The sequence below is a fragment of the Sus scrofa genome, chromosome X (genome assembly GCF_054392235.1).
Source record: "Sus scrofa isolate SSC_HxYL_T2T_F1_AM1 chromosome X, Sscrofa_HxYL_maternal_Yorkshire_Landrace_v2.0, whole genome shotgun sequence".
Classification (NCBI taxonomy): Eukaryota; Metazoa; Chordata; class Mammalia; order Artiodactyla; family Suidae; genus Sus; species Sus scrofa.
This window is the reverse complement of record NC_139401.1, coordinates 40351011-40367183: the sequence shown is the minus strand read 5'-3', so window position 1 is coordinate 40367183 and position 16173 is coordinate 40351011. Positions and strand designations below refer to the sequence as shown.

At 44.6% G+C, this 16173-nt stretch overlaps 1 protein-coding gene across 15 annotated transcripts in view; it reads right to left on the bottom strand.

The window, feature by feature from the left end:
- Positions 1-16173, bottom strand: part of USP9X (ubiquitin specific peptidase 9 X-linked) — a 149106-nt gene that overhangs the window by 122786 nt on the left and 10147 nt on the right. For 8 of the 15 annotated variants that reach the window (XM_021080149.2, XM_085007691.1, XM_085007688.1 and 5 more), the window contains exon 1: positions 776-1413. The exons of the other annotated variants lie outside the window; for them this stretch is intronic. The gene's annotated coding sequence lies outside the window, so the exon portion shown is untranslated. Of the gene's footprint in view, positions 1-775; positions 1414-16173 lie in introns of those variants that run through there. 15 annotated transcript variants of the gene reach the window in all.

The following is a 16173-nucleotide window of genomic DNA, read 5'->3' as shown; positions in this document are numbered from 1 at the left end:
CAAGCTCCCACATGCTACTCTTTTTTTTTTTGCAGAAACAGTTAAAAATAGAAAGGTGGGGGGTCCAAGCTCGCTTGGAAGCGATTTCTGCATCGAAACCTCTTTGGCGGCTTTGGCCCCTAGTAAACGAAGGGGGGCGAAGGAGGTGGAGGGGGCCGATAACCCGGCTCCGGCTCCCAGACCACAGGGCCCGGGAGAAGCTGCGGGTTATCGCGGGAGGGTGGGGGGAGGCGGACAAGTCGTCGGGCCCGATAGCCAGGCGTAGCCGAGGCCTAGCTCTACGGCTCCAAATCACTCCACCTCAGTAATGGCGTTTGGTGTCAAGTGGAACGAGACCGGGAAGGAGAGCGGCTACGAGCTTGCCGAGCACCGGGCTGCGAGGCCCGGGGCCCGGGGGCGACGAGCCCCCGGCGCCGACCCGGCCCCCGGCTGCGGATGCGGGGGCTGCACGGCGCGCCCGGAGATTCCATCCTTCGACTCGGCCCCAGACAGGACGGGAAGGGGGAGGAGGGGGAGGGACGGAGCCGTCAGCCATTTTCCCTTACAGTCCAAAACACACAGACACGCTCCCGGGACGCCGGCTCGGCACGGATCGGAGCCCGGCGCGCCCGCCCCACCCGGGGCCCAGTAGGGGGAGCCGGGAAGCCCCCGGCCTGGCCGGCGGCCGCCGCGAGAGGAGCCGCGCACACGCACACCCCCTCGCCCTCCTCCCCTCCCCTCGATCCAGCTGTTGGCCTCGGAAAAGCGAGTCGTCCCGCCGCGGCTGGCTACTCACCGCACAACACAGGCGTCTTCTCTTTAGAAGCAGGGCTCACGGAGGCGGCAAGCGGCGGCAAGACTCAGTCCCGGGACAAGGCCGACCCTGGGTGCATCCCAGGCCCAAGGGTGACGAGCGACAAAGTGTGTCGAGAGGCTGAGGGCGTGAGGACCAGGGGGGCTGCACAGGGACGCCGGAATTCGCTGCTCGCCGCGCCCGCCCTGCAGCAGCGGTGGACGCGGCCGCCTCCTCCTCCTCCTCAGCCGGCGGCGGCCCTCTTCCCCCTTCTCGCCTCGGGCTGGGACTCTCGCTGAGCGCAAACGGGCTCCGGGCGGTGCGTTTCTCCTGCGTCACCTCCTCCTGCTCCTCCTCCCGCAGTGGCGGCTTCACCTTCCCCTGGTCGCCGCCTCTGTCCCCGCTCCGGGCCTGGTCGCTTTGCTGCGGCTTGCTTCTCGCTCTGGGCGCCAAGCCGAGCACCAGGCGCTGGGGCGGCCGCCTCCCGCGAGGCCTGTGAGCTGAGAGAGGCGGGGAGGGGCTCCGCGCGGCAGAGGCCCGGGCGGGCCGGGTACGGGGAGGTTGCGGCTCCGGCGGCGGCGGAGACTAGCTTCCGCAGCCGCGGATGCCCGTCCTCTTCAATATGGCGGATCCGGCAAGCCAAAAAAAAAAAAAAAAAAAAAACCGCTCGGCCAGTGGCGGCGGCGGCGGTAGCAGTGGCAGCAGCAGTGGCGGCGGTGGAGGCAGCAGCGAGACGGCGCAGACTCCCACTAACCCCAGCGCCGCCCAAAGCCCGGAGGTTCCCCGCCCCCGTCAAGCCCCGCCCCTCGCAGGGCCCGCCCCCCAGCCCTCCGCCTCCTCGCCCCCCTTCCCTCGCTCAGCTGCTCCTGCTGCTCCTTCGGCTCCCTCTTCTTCCCCTCCACCCGGGGCCGTCTTCCGCCAGGGAAGAGTGGCGCGTGCCTCCGGGAAAGCCTGGCAGGCGAGAGACGTTTGGAAACCAGAGCTGGGGTGGGGGTAGGGAAGAAAAATGCGGTAAAGATTGTTCAGGCAGTACCGTTTCTTCCGGCTGGCCCCTCCAGGGTCGCGCAACGGCCGGGAACTGTGTTCCCCACCCCCTTCGGCTCTGGAGCACTGTGAGGGCAGAGGTGGCACGAGGACGGGCAGAAGTGGGGGAGGGGAGGCCTGAAAGGAGCTGACACTCTACGCCGGAGAAAGAGCTGGGAGGTGGGGAATGGCAAGGTCCGCGGCCAGGATAGAGTTAATCGCGCGAGCCACAGTCGCGTCGCTCAGAGTTTGACTCGGGCCGCTTGTTTTTGTTCCTTTGTGAACCGAGGCCCCGCCGGCAAGTGCCCGGATGATGACGACACCAGCCCCCCCCTTTTCCGGCATTGTTGGGGGGAGGGGTATCAGAACTCTAGAGCACACGCTAGGCGGTTACACCGCGGTGGCTGGGGGTCCGGGCTGCACAGCTGGCCCGCATCACGTGTCCTGTGAGCAGCCAGGCCCTTGGGGCGGGTACCTTGAGGGGGACTGCGGTGCGAGGTGCGGAGGGCCTGGCCACCTGCTCTTTGCCGATAGGGAGAAGGTGTGGCTATCTCCGGCAGGGGGGCGGGGAGGACGACGACGCAGTTGGAGGTGGGGGCTTTCTCCTCACCCTAAGAAGCAGGTGCCCTGAGAAACTATTCACGTGATCCTGCAGCCTCAGTACCTGAAAACACTTGGGCTCCTTCGTAGCCTGACTGTGACCCATCACCCTTTGGCCATAGGAGCCGAGTTAGAAAGTATACCGCCAGCATAGCCACTAGGCAGTACTAACTCTACCAAGATTAGCTCTTGTTGCCAAATCATCAGCACAATTTGAAGTTAGAACCCGGAAGGGCCTTACAAACCCATGATATCCATTATGTCATGGACTATTTTCTACATGTTTGTATTACAACGTGAAGCTTATCAGGCTAATCTCAAATAAATGGAGTGCAAAGAACAATACAGTCTTGTATTGTCTTGGATGCCCAATTGAAGAGAAAAGAAATGCAGTTCCTAATTTAAGCACAGATTTCCTTTTGACATAAAAATGCTTGTGAACACCAAATTGTATGTAAAATCATAGCAAAACCCTATAAGACGATATTATATTTTGGGAGTTCCCTGGCTGCTCAGTAGGTTAAGGATCCAGTGTAATCACTGCTGTGGTGCAGGTTCCATCCCTGGCTGGTGAAGTTCCACGTGCCATGATAGTGGCCAAAAAAAAAAAAAATTATATTTTGTGTAGAAGAGAGTTGGATTTAGTTATGCTATAATTATGTTAATTTGTAATAAAGGTTGTTAAAATGGAATCCAAACTAGTTTAGGATGACACCAGGGGAGCACAATGGTGCTAGTATCTTAAATTTTAAAATCATTTCCCTATATAGTAGTAGGCTATATGCAAAGTCTTTACCACAAAAATCACCTAATAAGGTGTCCAAAACACAAAATTCATAGGCCTAACAATTCACACCACATTTTACCTGTTTTTATAATTGAATGGCTTGTCTTCCCCACTAGCTTGTGAGCTCCTAAAGAGTATACCACCAGCCATGTACACTGCAGATTGGCTAAATGCATGGTTGTTTTATTTAATCTCAGAACCTGGTGCGATAGCCAGAACATACATTGCTATCATTGATTTTAGATAACAGAAAGGGTGAGTGATTTGCCCATGGTCACCAGACAGAATTGGTAAATGTTGCACATGGGTCTTTTAACCCTATCAAAAGTGCAGCTTTAAAAGGATGTCCTCTCTCACCAATTCTATTCAACATTGTACTGTGGCTCAAACCAGGGAAAGAAAAAAAACTATAAGACATCCAGGTAAGAAAGGAACAATTTAGCTACTTCTATTTGCAGATGACATGATCTTGTATCCTGGGGAATCTACTATTAAAAACGATTAGAGCTAGAAAATGGTTTAGCAAGGCTACAGGATATAAGGACGATATTTAAAAAACTACAAAACTACATCACTGAAAGAAATTTAAGACCAAAATAAATGGAATAACAGCCCATGTTCAGGGATTAGAAGAGTTAAGATAGCAATACTCCCCAAATATATCTAGAGTCAACCCAATCCCTACCAAAATCCCAGCTGGCTTTTTGGCAATAAGTACATGGAAAGGATGCTCAACATCACTAGTCATTAGGGAAATGCAAATAAAAATCATGATGAGATGCCACTTCATACCCATTAGGATGGCTATTATCAAAAAATGGAAAATAACAAGTGTTGGCAAGGATGTGGAGAAACTGAAACTCTTGTACATTGCTGGTGGGAATGTAAAATGAGACAGCCACTGTGGAAAACAGTTTGGCAGTTCCTCAAAAAGCTAAACTTAAAATCATCATATGATCTAGCAATTCCACTCCAGAGTATATACCCACGATAATCGAAAGCAGGGACTCAGATATTTGTTCACCCATATTCGTAGCGGCATTATTCGCAATAGTCAAAATACGGAAACAATCCAGATGTTCATCAACGGATCAGTGGAAAAACAAAATGTGGTGAAAACACACGATGGAATATTATGCAGACTTTAAAAGGAATGAAATTCCAATACCTGCTATAACATGAATGGACTTTGAAAATATGGTTAAGTGAAACAAGTGTAACAGGTTAACTGTAAAAGGTCACATATTGTATGATTCTACTTAAGGAGGTCCCTACAATAGACACATTCATAGAGACAACAAGTAGAATAGAGGTTTCCGGGACTGGGGGGAGGAGAAAATGAGTAGTTGTTTTAACAGGTACAGTGTTTGCGGGGTTCGTGTCGTGGCTCAGTGGTTAACAAACCTGACTAGGATCCTTGAGGACTCAGGTTCGATCCCTGGCCTTGCTCAGTGGGTTAAGGAGCCGGTGTTGCCATGTGCTGTGGTGTAGGTTGCAGACATGGCTGAGATCTAGCGTTGCTGTGGCTGTGGTGTAGGCCGGCAGCTGTAGTTCTGATTCAGCCCTTAGCCTGGGAACCTCCATATGCCATGGGTGTGGCCCTAAAAAGACAAAAGACAAAAAAAAAAAAAAAAAACAGGTATACTGTTTGGGATGACAAAGTTCTGGAAATGGAAAATGGTGATGGTTGCACAACACGATAAATGTCCTTTAAGCAAATGAATGGTACACTTAAAAGTGGTCAAAATGGTAAATTGTATGTTGTATATATTTTACCACAATTTTGTTACAGTGGAAGGAAAAATCAATTTCATATATTTCATGTATTTCCAGCAACAGTTCTAGGGGGACTTAGTCCATCAAGTCAAGTTCACCAGCAACTACCCAGTGTGCCCCATGGCTCCCAGGGTGGGTGTGACCTACAGGACTGCCCACTTTTGACACCTTCCACTCAGTTAATAAGATAGGAATTGAACAGTTCTGAGTTTAAAAAATGGGTTCAATGTCACAGTGCAGCTCTTTAAATAAAGTCCATAGAGTCCAGGCCTTCCTTCTTATTTCCTTTGTTTTGGTTTCACTTTTCTTTTTTTCTTTCTTTCTGAGTTCTATTTTTTTTTTTTTTTCTTTTTCAGGGCCACACCCACGGCATATGGAGGTTCCCAGGCTAAGGGTCAAATCAGAACTACAGCTGTCAGCCTACACCATAGCCACAGCAACAGCAGATCTGAGCCCTGTCTGCAACCTACACCACAGCTCATGGCAAGGCCAGATCAAACCCTCAACCTCGTGGTTCCTAGTCGGATTCGTTAACCACTGAGCCACAGAAGGAACTCCTCTTTCTTTTTTTTCTTTCTTTCTTTCTTTTTTTTTTTTTTTTCATTTGGCTTTTTAGGGCTGCACTTGCAGCATATGGAGGTTCCCAGGCTAGGGCTCAAATCAGAGCTGCAGATGCCAGCCTACACCACAGCCACAGCAACACCACATCTGAGCCTCATCTGTGACCTACATCACAGCTCACGGAAATGCCAAATCCTTAACCCATTGAGCGAGGCCAGGGATCAAACCCTCATTCTCACATACTAGTCAGTTTCGTTACCACTGAGCCAGGACAGGAACTCCAGTTTCACTTTTCTAACACTTGTCCTTTAGCTTTAAAGCTAATTTTTTTTTTACTTCCTGGTCCCGCCTTGGTAGGGCAATGACTTATTATATTACATTTCCTCATAACATTTCCCAATGCACTCTTATTTCTCCTCCCTCCCCAGAAAAGCCTGGTAAGTATGCTCACTGTTGCCTAGGACACTTATCATAAGAATATACAGAATTTCCTCGGTAAGTTGTTATTGTTTTATACTTTCAAGGCTACACATTTCAAAGTTGTATAGACAAAGGGTTAAATACTTCATGCCTGTGGAAATGTCTTCTGGGTTAATGGTCAAGCTAATATAAAAGAGGAGGGAGCTTTGATAATACGTCCCCCAGAGGAGGCTTTGTGATTTGAATGGAATGAGGAAAGTCCACAATGACTTAGTATTTTTAACAAAAATGAGAGAACTAAGAATCTAGGGAGATGGCCCCATTTCATCTTCCTTTATGACAATGGGCAGAGGATGTAGCTAGGGAGAACAAGGTACCATATAAAAGATCACAGCTGATAGTATGCTATTGCTCAAGGATATTCACCTGAATTTTAGACACCAGTGCCTAGAACAGACATACTTAAAAATAGTCTGTCCATCCAGCTCTGGAAGAACCTCTCTGAAACGGACCTATTCCCAGCCAAGGATTGGACACAGGGTCCAGGGCATTATTTCACTTATTTTACTCTAGAGTTTGGGGATCTCTTTGGGTTTTATTTATAATTCGAAGGGTTCTACTTTAGCGAGTTTATGTAAACCACCACAGAGCAGAAGAATGTGATCCTTTTAATTTGCTTTTACTAGCACGGTCTTGCTTATTTCATCTAAGCCAAAGAAGTCCCTATATCCCCAGCTGGAGAGTAACAACACCTTCTCCGGAGAAGCCTGAATCTTCCCATCACCTGTTTGTGGCACAGGTGAATTGCTTCGACACAACTTAGGGCTGCTAATTATGCCTCACTCCTGACCTATAAGCTATAAGCATGGCTAGCTCTAATAAACCCAGAGCTTTCTAACAGGGGTACAGCTCAGCTCTGAAATCGGATCTGTCCAGAAGATACCAAATTGTCCAGGTCTTACTTAGCTAAAATATATGCCTCATGATTTAAATGTGGACCTGCAAAGTCAACCTGATTTTCTCAACCACTTTCACAATCAAAAAACTGCACTGCCCTCACCCAGCCCAACCATTTGGTAATTCAAGTCAGACATCAAGATAAATGCTCACTATGCTCTGCCTACACGATTGCAGTCTGGTCTTGCTTTCTGCCTTCAGCACACCTCCCAAATCTCTCAGACAGCCTGGAAGTTTTGTAAAAAGGCACTTTGTCAGCCGACTCTTGCTTTTGCTTCAGTTTCTTCAAAGTCTACTCTAATTTGGACATATTATTGCTTATCCCAGAAAAAAGTAAACACTGTTAAGCTCTAAGGTTCGGAGCATCCATTTTAGCCTGTATGTGGGGTGGGGAGAGTCCTCCCCCCCCACCCCCGCCAGCTGGGTATTCTACCATTCAACTCAGTTCTGACACTATCCACTCACTAGACTGCCCTCCACCTCAGATGCCAATTGCAAGTCTGGGTTTCTTGCTTCTGGGTGTCTGTGCTTCTTCTGACTGGCCAGCTACAGATTGGAGGTTCCAACGACCCCCTCCTTGGGTTAGAGGTTAAGGGCTCAGTCTGCCCTCTTCCCCCACTTCAGATGCCTATCACAAATCCAGAATGTCTCCTGTGCTTCTGACCTAACGGCTATAAATCAGAGGTTCCCACAACACCCTCCCCGGGTTTGATTAACTTGCTCCCAGAACTCAGAGAAACATTTTACTTACTAGATCACAGGTTTATTACAAAAGGATAAAGCTCAGGGTCAGCCAGATGGAAGAAATGCATAGGACAAGGAATGGGAAAGGAGCACAGAGCATCTATATCCTCTCCAAGTGTGCCATTCTCTAAAAATCTCTGCATGCTCTTCAACCTGAAAACTCTTTTTTTTTTTGCGGGGGGTGGGGGGGAAGCTTCAATATGTAGGCATGATCGATTAGCTTATTGGCCACTGGCGATCTATTCATTTCCAGTACCTCCCCCTCCCAGGAAGTCGGGGGTGGGGGGGCGTGGGGGGTGGGACTGAAAATTCCCATCTTCCAATCACACTGTTGGTTCCCCTGGCAGCCCCCACTTTTAGCTGCTTTCCAAAAGTCACCTTAGTAACATAAACGTAGTTGTGGTAGAAGGGGCCTGATGAATAACAAGACACCCGTTTTAGGTTTATGGCTCTGAAACCACCACATTTCAGGAACTGGAAACGAGAGACCCTATTAGGACAACAGATGTTCCCATTGCTCTTACTGCTCAGGGAACTCCGAGGATTTTGGGAGCTGTGAACCAGGAACCATGGACGAAGACCAAATATATGAGAGATATATTTTGCTCATCTGAATGACCAAATGTATATTTCTTATGTCACAATATTGCACGCTCATAGGCAAATAGGCTCATTTGCTAATTCATATACTATAACATCATTAATTTGGATCTTACTAAATTAGAACTCATGTTTCTATCCAGATAGAAACTGTCTAGAATTTTATGCTTGCCCTGTCATTGGAGGAAAGGGGAAAAAAGGCATTAATGACATCAACAGTATAAAGAAAGTTACAAAAGAATTTTTTACAATCTAGTCTCTCAATATGGTTGTTTTGAATATTTTAGAAAATTCTGCTAAAATACTAAACTCTTAAATCATTCTTTCTTATTAAAGTAGCTTCTCTAAGGCATTTGAAACCAGCACAGGAATGACCTGAAGGCTTGGTTCCACACAGATCTTTCTGGAATGGAGAATGGAGGGGCCAAGGGGCCAAGTTAAAGATGTGCTCCTGGGTGAATCTACTACAAGCTACTGAAGTTTGAGATCACTTCTTTTAGGACTTCTTAGACAGAATTCATCTGCTGAGAATAATATACTAATATATAATTATAGTATATTTAATATATAATATAATTAAAGTGCTATTTCCCTAAATATATTCTGCAACTCAAACTTTTCACAAAGAGGCTTACTTTCAACCAGTATTGGTGAGGGTTTTTTTTTGTTTTATCTATCTTGGTAGTTCAAACACGGTATTTATGACTGCTAGAAACAGCTATTATGTCTTGGCAGTTAGGTATTTTTTTTTTTTTTTGACTCATTCTTTTAGATAAAATTCATTCTTTTTAGAATGCAAACAATGATTTATCAACTATATAGCATCGATTCTCTCCCTTCTTAATATCCTTGGGCTCATTTCAGAACTTCTTGCTTCTTTTTTTTTTTTTTTTCATTGAAGTGTAGTTAATTTACAATGTCATGTTAGTTTCAGGTGTACAACAAAGCAATTCAGATATATATATCTGAATATATATATATTCTTTTTCAGATTCTTTTCTCTTATAGGTCATTACAAAATATTGAGTATAGCTCTCAGTGCCATACAGTAGGTTATCTCTTTTATATATAGTAGTGTGTTAAGGACTTCTTGCTTATTTTGGGAGTTGACCTAGGTAGTACAGAGGACATCACAGCTCTTGGGACTGCAAACTCAAATGACTGTTTGCAGAAGGTGCTACTGTTTTGTGGCTGCATTGCTCACTCAGTTTGCTCAAGGACTGGAGAGAAAAACTACACTGGCTCCAAATCAGCCAGTTTTTTTGTTTTTTGGGGTTTTTTTCTGCTTGGTCAAGTCCTTCAACAAATTTGGGATTGCATATCACAATAGTAATTTGTAATAGCTTTCAAATGTATGCTAGAAATACTGTAATAGTGTAATAATTGGTACAACCAAAGAAGCTTTCTTTAAAAGGGCTTTTCACTTAGTTTACCTAATCTGGCCACCAGAAGCTTAAACCAAACAAAACCTGCATGTGGGTCACAAACAAAAAACAATATTTTAAATGCAATGTGATGACATTACAAAATGTCTGGCAAACAGGGGAGAAATTTTCTTTACTTCCATCACCGATACCAATGACTACCCAATTACTTTTATGTATTTCCTCCTGGATTTTTTGTATGAATAGTCTTTTTAAAAAATTACAGAAATAATATAACCAAATTAAAGACATTTGGAAAAATAAGAAACAAAAATGCTAAAATGTGATCACTGTAATTTTGGTATATTTTCCACTAAACTTTTAAAACTGTATTTATTTTGTTTATTTATTTATTTATTATTTGGTTGTGCCCACAGCATACAGAAGTTCCTGGGCCAGGGACTGAACGTATGCCGAAGCAGCAACCTGAGCCACAACAGTTTCAACATCAAATCTTTAACCCACTGAGCCACCAGGGAATTCCTTTTTTATTTATTTTTAATAGTAGTTGTGTATATATATCCTTTTTTAAAATAAACTTTTTTTTTTTTTGCTTTTTAGGGCCTCACCTGCGGCATATGGAGATTCCCCAGGCTGGGGGTTGAGTTCGAGCCCTACCTGCCAGCCTACACCACAGCCACAGCAATGCCAGATCCGAGCAGCATCTGAGACTTATGCACCGCAGCTCACAGCAGTGCCAAATCCTTAACCCGCTGAACTAGGCCAGGGATCGAACTGGCAACCTCATGGTTCCTAGTCAGATTCATTTCTGCTGTGCCATGACAGGAACTCCAAAATAAACATTTTTTCACTTCAATGAACATGCAGCAAAGTTTAGCATGCTATTTATTTTTCTGCGACATGCATTTTTCATTTAAACTAGATCTTTCCATATTAAGATATCTAGAGCTGACTTTTTTATTGCATAGTATCACATTAGGTAGATGCAGCATAATTTGGGCAGCCATTTACTGATGCACATTTGGCATATTTTTAATCTTTTGCTATTATAAGAAAATGCTGACTTCCAGTTTCCCCCTGTCCAACACGTAAGGAGCGTGAAAGTCATCACTCCCATCCTCACAAGAAAAAAATTGAGCAGGTCCATTAGAAAATTGAGATCACAGGACTAATGGCTGCCCCCCATATTGGAGAAACAGGAAAATACAAAGAATCACACTTTACCAGAGCAGAAGCCTTCTTAGAACAGATGCCTGAAACTGGAGCCAGTTCCAGAGTAGGAAAACTTGAGCTATAATTGATAAGTCTCACTGGAGATTCAGTGTGGAAAAGCTAGAGTTAAAAACTCCAGGTCGGAGGTGGGGTGTCCCATCTTAGGAGGGCCCCATGATTTTCCAAATTTAACCACTAGGAGCTCCACCATGTTTTGTGTAGACTGGAGAAAAATCCCCTCCTGCCTCTCAGTAGGGGAAGGAAAAGTAACCTTTATGAAATATGCCCAGAGTATTCTGTTCTCCTTAACAAAGCCTGTCCTTAAGAGAAACATTTCTAACAGTACCTAACTAACTTGGGTGTTTCTGGAGCCTAAATAATGTGGGCTGGGACACTGATCCCTCTAGCCTTTTACAAGGGGGAAGATAAATAGTCCAGTCCCTTCTAGCCTGCTTGTTTCACCTAAAGTGAGGGAGGGGAAAGGATCAGAAGCGCTCATGAAGGTCACAGTTCAATAGCTCAGACTCACTAAAAGACTGAGACCTAATCATAGACTACAGAATGCGTCCCTTCCCCCAACACATTACCACCACACCACGAAAGGGTCATGGACCACAGTTCCTTTTCCCCAGGACATCATGCCGACTTTCAACCAAAAATTACAAGGCATAACCAAAAGATAAAAACATAGTTTCAAGAGACAGAGCAAACATCAGAACCAAACTCAGACATGGAAGAGATGTTCCTGGAATTGTCAAACCAGGAATTTTAAAAACCTATGATTAATATGCTCAAAGCTCTAGTGGGAAAAATGGACAACATGTAAGAACAGACAAGGAATGTAAGCAAAGAGTTGGAAACTCTTAAGAGTCAAAAGGAAATGCTAAGAAGAAAAAAAAAAAAAAAAACTGTAAGATTTCCCATTGTGGCTCAGTGGTTAACAAACCCTACTAGTATGCATGAGGACAGGGGTTTGATGTCTGACCTTGCTCAGGGTGTTAAGGACCCAGAGTTGCCGTGAGCTGTGGTGTAGGTCACAGACACAGCTCGGATCCCACATTGCTGTGGCTGTGGTGTAAGCAGGCAGCTGTAGCTCCTATTGGATCCCTAGCCTGGGAATCTCTGTATGCCATGGTGTGGCCCTAAAAAAAACAAAAGACCAAAAACAAAACAAAACAAAACTGTAACAGAAGTGAAGAATGCCTTTGATGGGCTAATCAGTAGACTGGACATGGACAAGGAAAGAATAAGTGAGCTTGAATACATATTAATGGAAACTTCTAGAAATGAAATGCAAAGAGGAAAACAGATTGAAAAAGACAGAACATAATATCCAGAATATCCAGAACTGTGGGGCAATTACAAAAGGTATAATGCACACATAATGGGAATAGCAGAGGGAGAAGTAAGAAAAAAAGGAACAGAGGAAATATTTGAACAAGTAATTGCTGAGTATTTTCCAATAGTAATGATAGACACCAAGCCAAAGATCCAGGAAGCTCAGAGAATAGCAACCAGGATAAATACCAAAAAAACTATACTTCAGCATGGAATACTCAAATGGTAGGAAACCAAGGACAAAGAAAAAGTCTTGAAAGAAGAGACAGAGGAAAAAAACACCTTACCTATATCGAAGCAAAAAAAACGAATCACATTGAATTTCCCTTCAAAAACCAAACAAACAAGAAGAAAAAAGGCCACAGAGTTCCCTTCCCATCGTGGCACAGTGGAAACAAATCCAACTAGGAATTGGGAGGTTGTGGGTTTGATCCCTGTCCTTGCTCAGTGGGTTAAGGATCCAGCATTGCCATGAGCTGTGGGGTAGGTCCCACACACAGCTCGGATCCCACATTGCTGTGGCTGTGCTGTAGGCCAGCAGCTGTAGCTCCAATTCGACCCTAGCCTGGGAACAACTCTAAAAGGAAAACAGACAAAAGAAGAAGAAGAAGAAGAAGAAGAAGAAGAAGAAGAAGAAGAAAGGCTTGAGTGAAATATTTAAACTGTTAAAACAAACAAAAAAACAACGAAAAAACCCGCCAAGCTAGAATTCAGTATCCAGCCAACTTATCCTTCAAATGTGAAGGAAAAATACACACTTTCTCAGACAGACAAAAATTGAGAGGCTTTGTTGCCAGTGCATCTGCCTTGCAAGAAAAAATATGTTCTTCAGAAAGAAGGAAAACACCACAGATCAGAAACTTGGATCTCCATAAAGAAAGGAAGAGCATTAGAAAAGGAATAAATGAAGGTAAAATAAGATATTTTATTTTTCTTATTTTTAATTGAACTAACAGATAACACCTCAAAATAATATAACAACGTTAGCAATAATAGCAATACTCACTAAGTGTGATAGCTTATAAACAAGTGAAATGAATGACAGCAAATATTATAAGGGAAAGAGAGGGAGAAATTGGGGCTACTCTATTATAAGGTATTTGCACTACCCATGAAGTGGCATTGGACTAGTGTAAATATGTATGGCAAACTCCAGGGCAACCACTAAAAACAGACGCATAAGTGATATGCTAAGAAAGAGAAAATGGAGTGATATATAAAAACGGTCAGTTAAAACCAAAGAAGGCAGGAGTTCGCGTCATGGCTCAGTGGTTAACTAATCCGACTAGGAACCATGAGGTTGAGGGCTCGATCCCTGGCCTTGCTCCATGGGTTAAGGATCCGGTGTTGCCGTGAGCTGTGGTGTAGGTCGCAGACACAGCTCAGATCTGATGTTGCTGTGGCTGTGGCGTAGGCTGGCAGCTGTAGTTCCCATTGGACCCCTAGCCTGGAAACCTCCATATGCCACAGTTGTGGCCATAAAAAGCAAAAAAAAAAAAAAAAGTAAAAAATAAAATAAAAAGAAATCTGGCGTAACTACATTAATTTCAGACAAAAAGCCTTCAATGGATATCATTGTACACATACTTTTTTTTTTTTTGTCTTTTGTCTTTTGTTGTTGTTGTTGTTGTTGCTATTTCTTGGGCCGCTCCCGTGGCATATGGAGGTTCCCAGGCCAGGGGTTGAATCAGAGCTGTAGCCACCGGCCTACGCCAGAGCCACAGCAACACGGGATCCGAGCTGTGTCTGCAACCTACACCACAGCTCACGGCAACGCCGGATCGTTAACCCACTGAGCAAGGGCAGGGACCGAACCCACAACCTCATGGTTCCTAGTCGGATTCGTTAACCACTGCGCCACGACGGGAACTCCATACTTTTTTTCTTATTTAGAAGGCAGATGGACTCTTTTTCTCTAAACTTTTTTGTTTGGGTTTGTTTTCCTCTTTTACTTAAATGTAAAATATATACAGCAACATGGGTTAAATGTACTAAAGAGTATAGTATAGCTTAATGAATTTTTTTATTTTTTATTTATTTATTTAGTTTTTGCTAAAAAGGGCCATACTCGCAGCATATGAAGGTTCCCAGGCTAGGGGAAGAATCGGACCTACAGTTGCCGGCCTACACCACAGCCACAGCAACTCGGGATTCGAGCCACGGCTATGACCTACACTGAAGCTCATGGCAACGCTGGATCCTTAACCCACTGATCCAGGCCAAGGATGGAACCCGAAACCTCATGGTTCCTAGTCTGATTTGTTTTCTCTGCACCACAACAGGAACTCCTCAACTTAACGAATTTTTTGCATATATACATTTTTCACATAGTTTTAACAATAATATTATCAAATAATATAATCATTCACTTAAGCACTGTTCTAAGCACTTTACATGTATTAATTATTTTAATTGTCATAATAAACCTCCACCTTAGGTACTATTATCATCCCATTTTAGAGATGAGGAAACCATGGCACAGATAAATTAAGCATTTGGCTAGGGTCACGTGATTAGTAAGCTCAGCGCCAGAATTCAGACCTACTCACTCAGGCTCTAATGTCTGTGCTCTTGACATTTCCACACTGTAACTACATATAAAGACAATCATTTGGAAGGGGCTTAGCATGGTCTATTGTCTAATGTGCAATATTAAATGCTCTAAGTATTGTCATCCTGCAGTTCCCTCCGTGGCTCAGCAGTTAACGAAGCCGACTAGGATCCATGAGGATGCGGGTTCGATTCCTGGCCTCACTCAGTAGGTTATGAGCGGCATAGGCCAGCAGCTGTAACTGTGATTTGACCCCTAGCCTGGGAACCTCCAGATGCCATGGGTGCAGCCTTAAAAAGCGGAAAAAAAAAAATTGTCATCCTCATTTTTACTACTATTAACGCTGTTTCATTGAATCTGAGGCTCCATCAATTGTAAGATACATCATTATTTTAAATGCTACTAACAAAGAAAAAAACACTGTCAATCATAATAATTGAAGCCTGGATTGAGTATTGTAAGATGCATTTCAATTTCAAAGATGTGAAGTTGTGAAAAAATGAACTTTGTAGAATGAATGAAACTTGTGCAGTGTTTTTTGTACACACGGTTTTACCATTAGTGCTGTCCAATGGCTATAAATATCATCTATGTCCTGAGGCCCCCACATTTATGTTTTCAGTCCTGACCACTCCTTTGAACTGTAAACCTGCATATCCAACGTTTATTTAAAGTCTCCAGGTGGATGCTTCATAGGTATAAAAGCATGCAGTTTGGGTCACTATGGATGCTCGGATTCGATCCCTGGCCCAGCACCATGGGTTAAAGGATCCAGCATTGGCCAAGGCTGGGTTTCGATCCCTGGCCCGGGAACTTCCATATGCTGTAGGTGCAGCCATTAAAAAAAAAGAAGAATGAGAGTTCCCGTTGTGGCTCAGTGGTTAACAAATCCGACTAGGAACCATGAGGTTGCGGGTCTGATCCCTGGCCTCGCTCCGTGGATTAATGATCTGGCGTTGCCGTGAGCTGTGGTGTAGGTCGAAGACGCGGCTGGGATCCCACGTGGCTGTGGCTGTGGTGTAGCCTGGTGGCTACAGTTCCAATTGGACCCCTAGCCTGGGAACCTCCATATGCCGTGGCAGCGGCCCTAGAAAAGGCAAAAAGACCAAAGAAAAAAAAAAAAAAGAAAAAAAAGAATAAAGAAAGAAAGAAAAAAATTTTCTGTTGTGTTTGAACTGGTGGGCAATGAGGAAAATGATATTGGAGGGTAGAAAGATGGAAAGTCTTGTTAAAAGGTAGCAAAATGCTCAAGATAATATCTATAATAAAAACCAATCAGGCCAAGTGCCTCCTGAGCCAATGGCTTCGGGAAAAGAGGATGTTAATAGTGTGTATTAATGCTTAAAGCAATGTTTTTGGTTTGTGTGTTTGTTTTTTGCTTTTTAGAGCCACACCTGCGGCATATGGAGGTTCCCAGGCCAGGGGTCGAATCGGAGCCACAGCTACC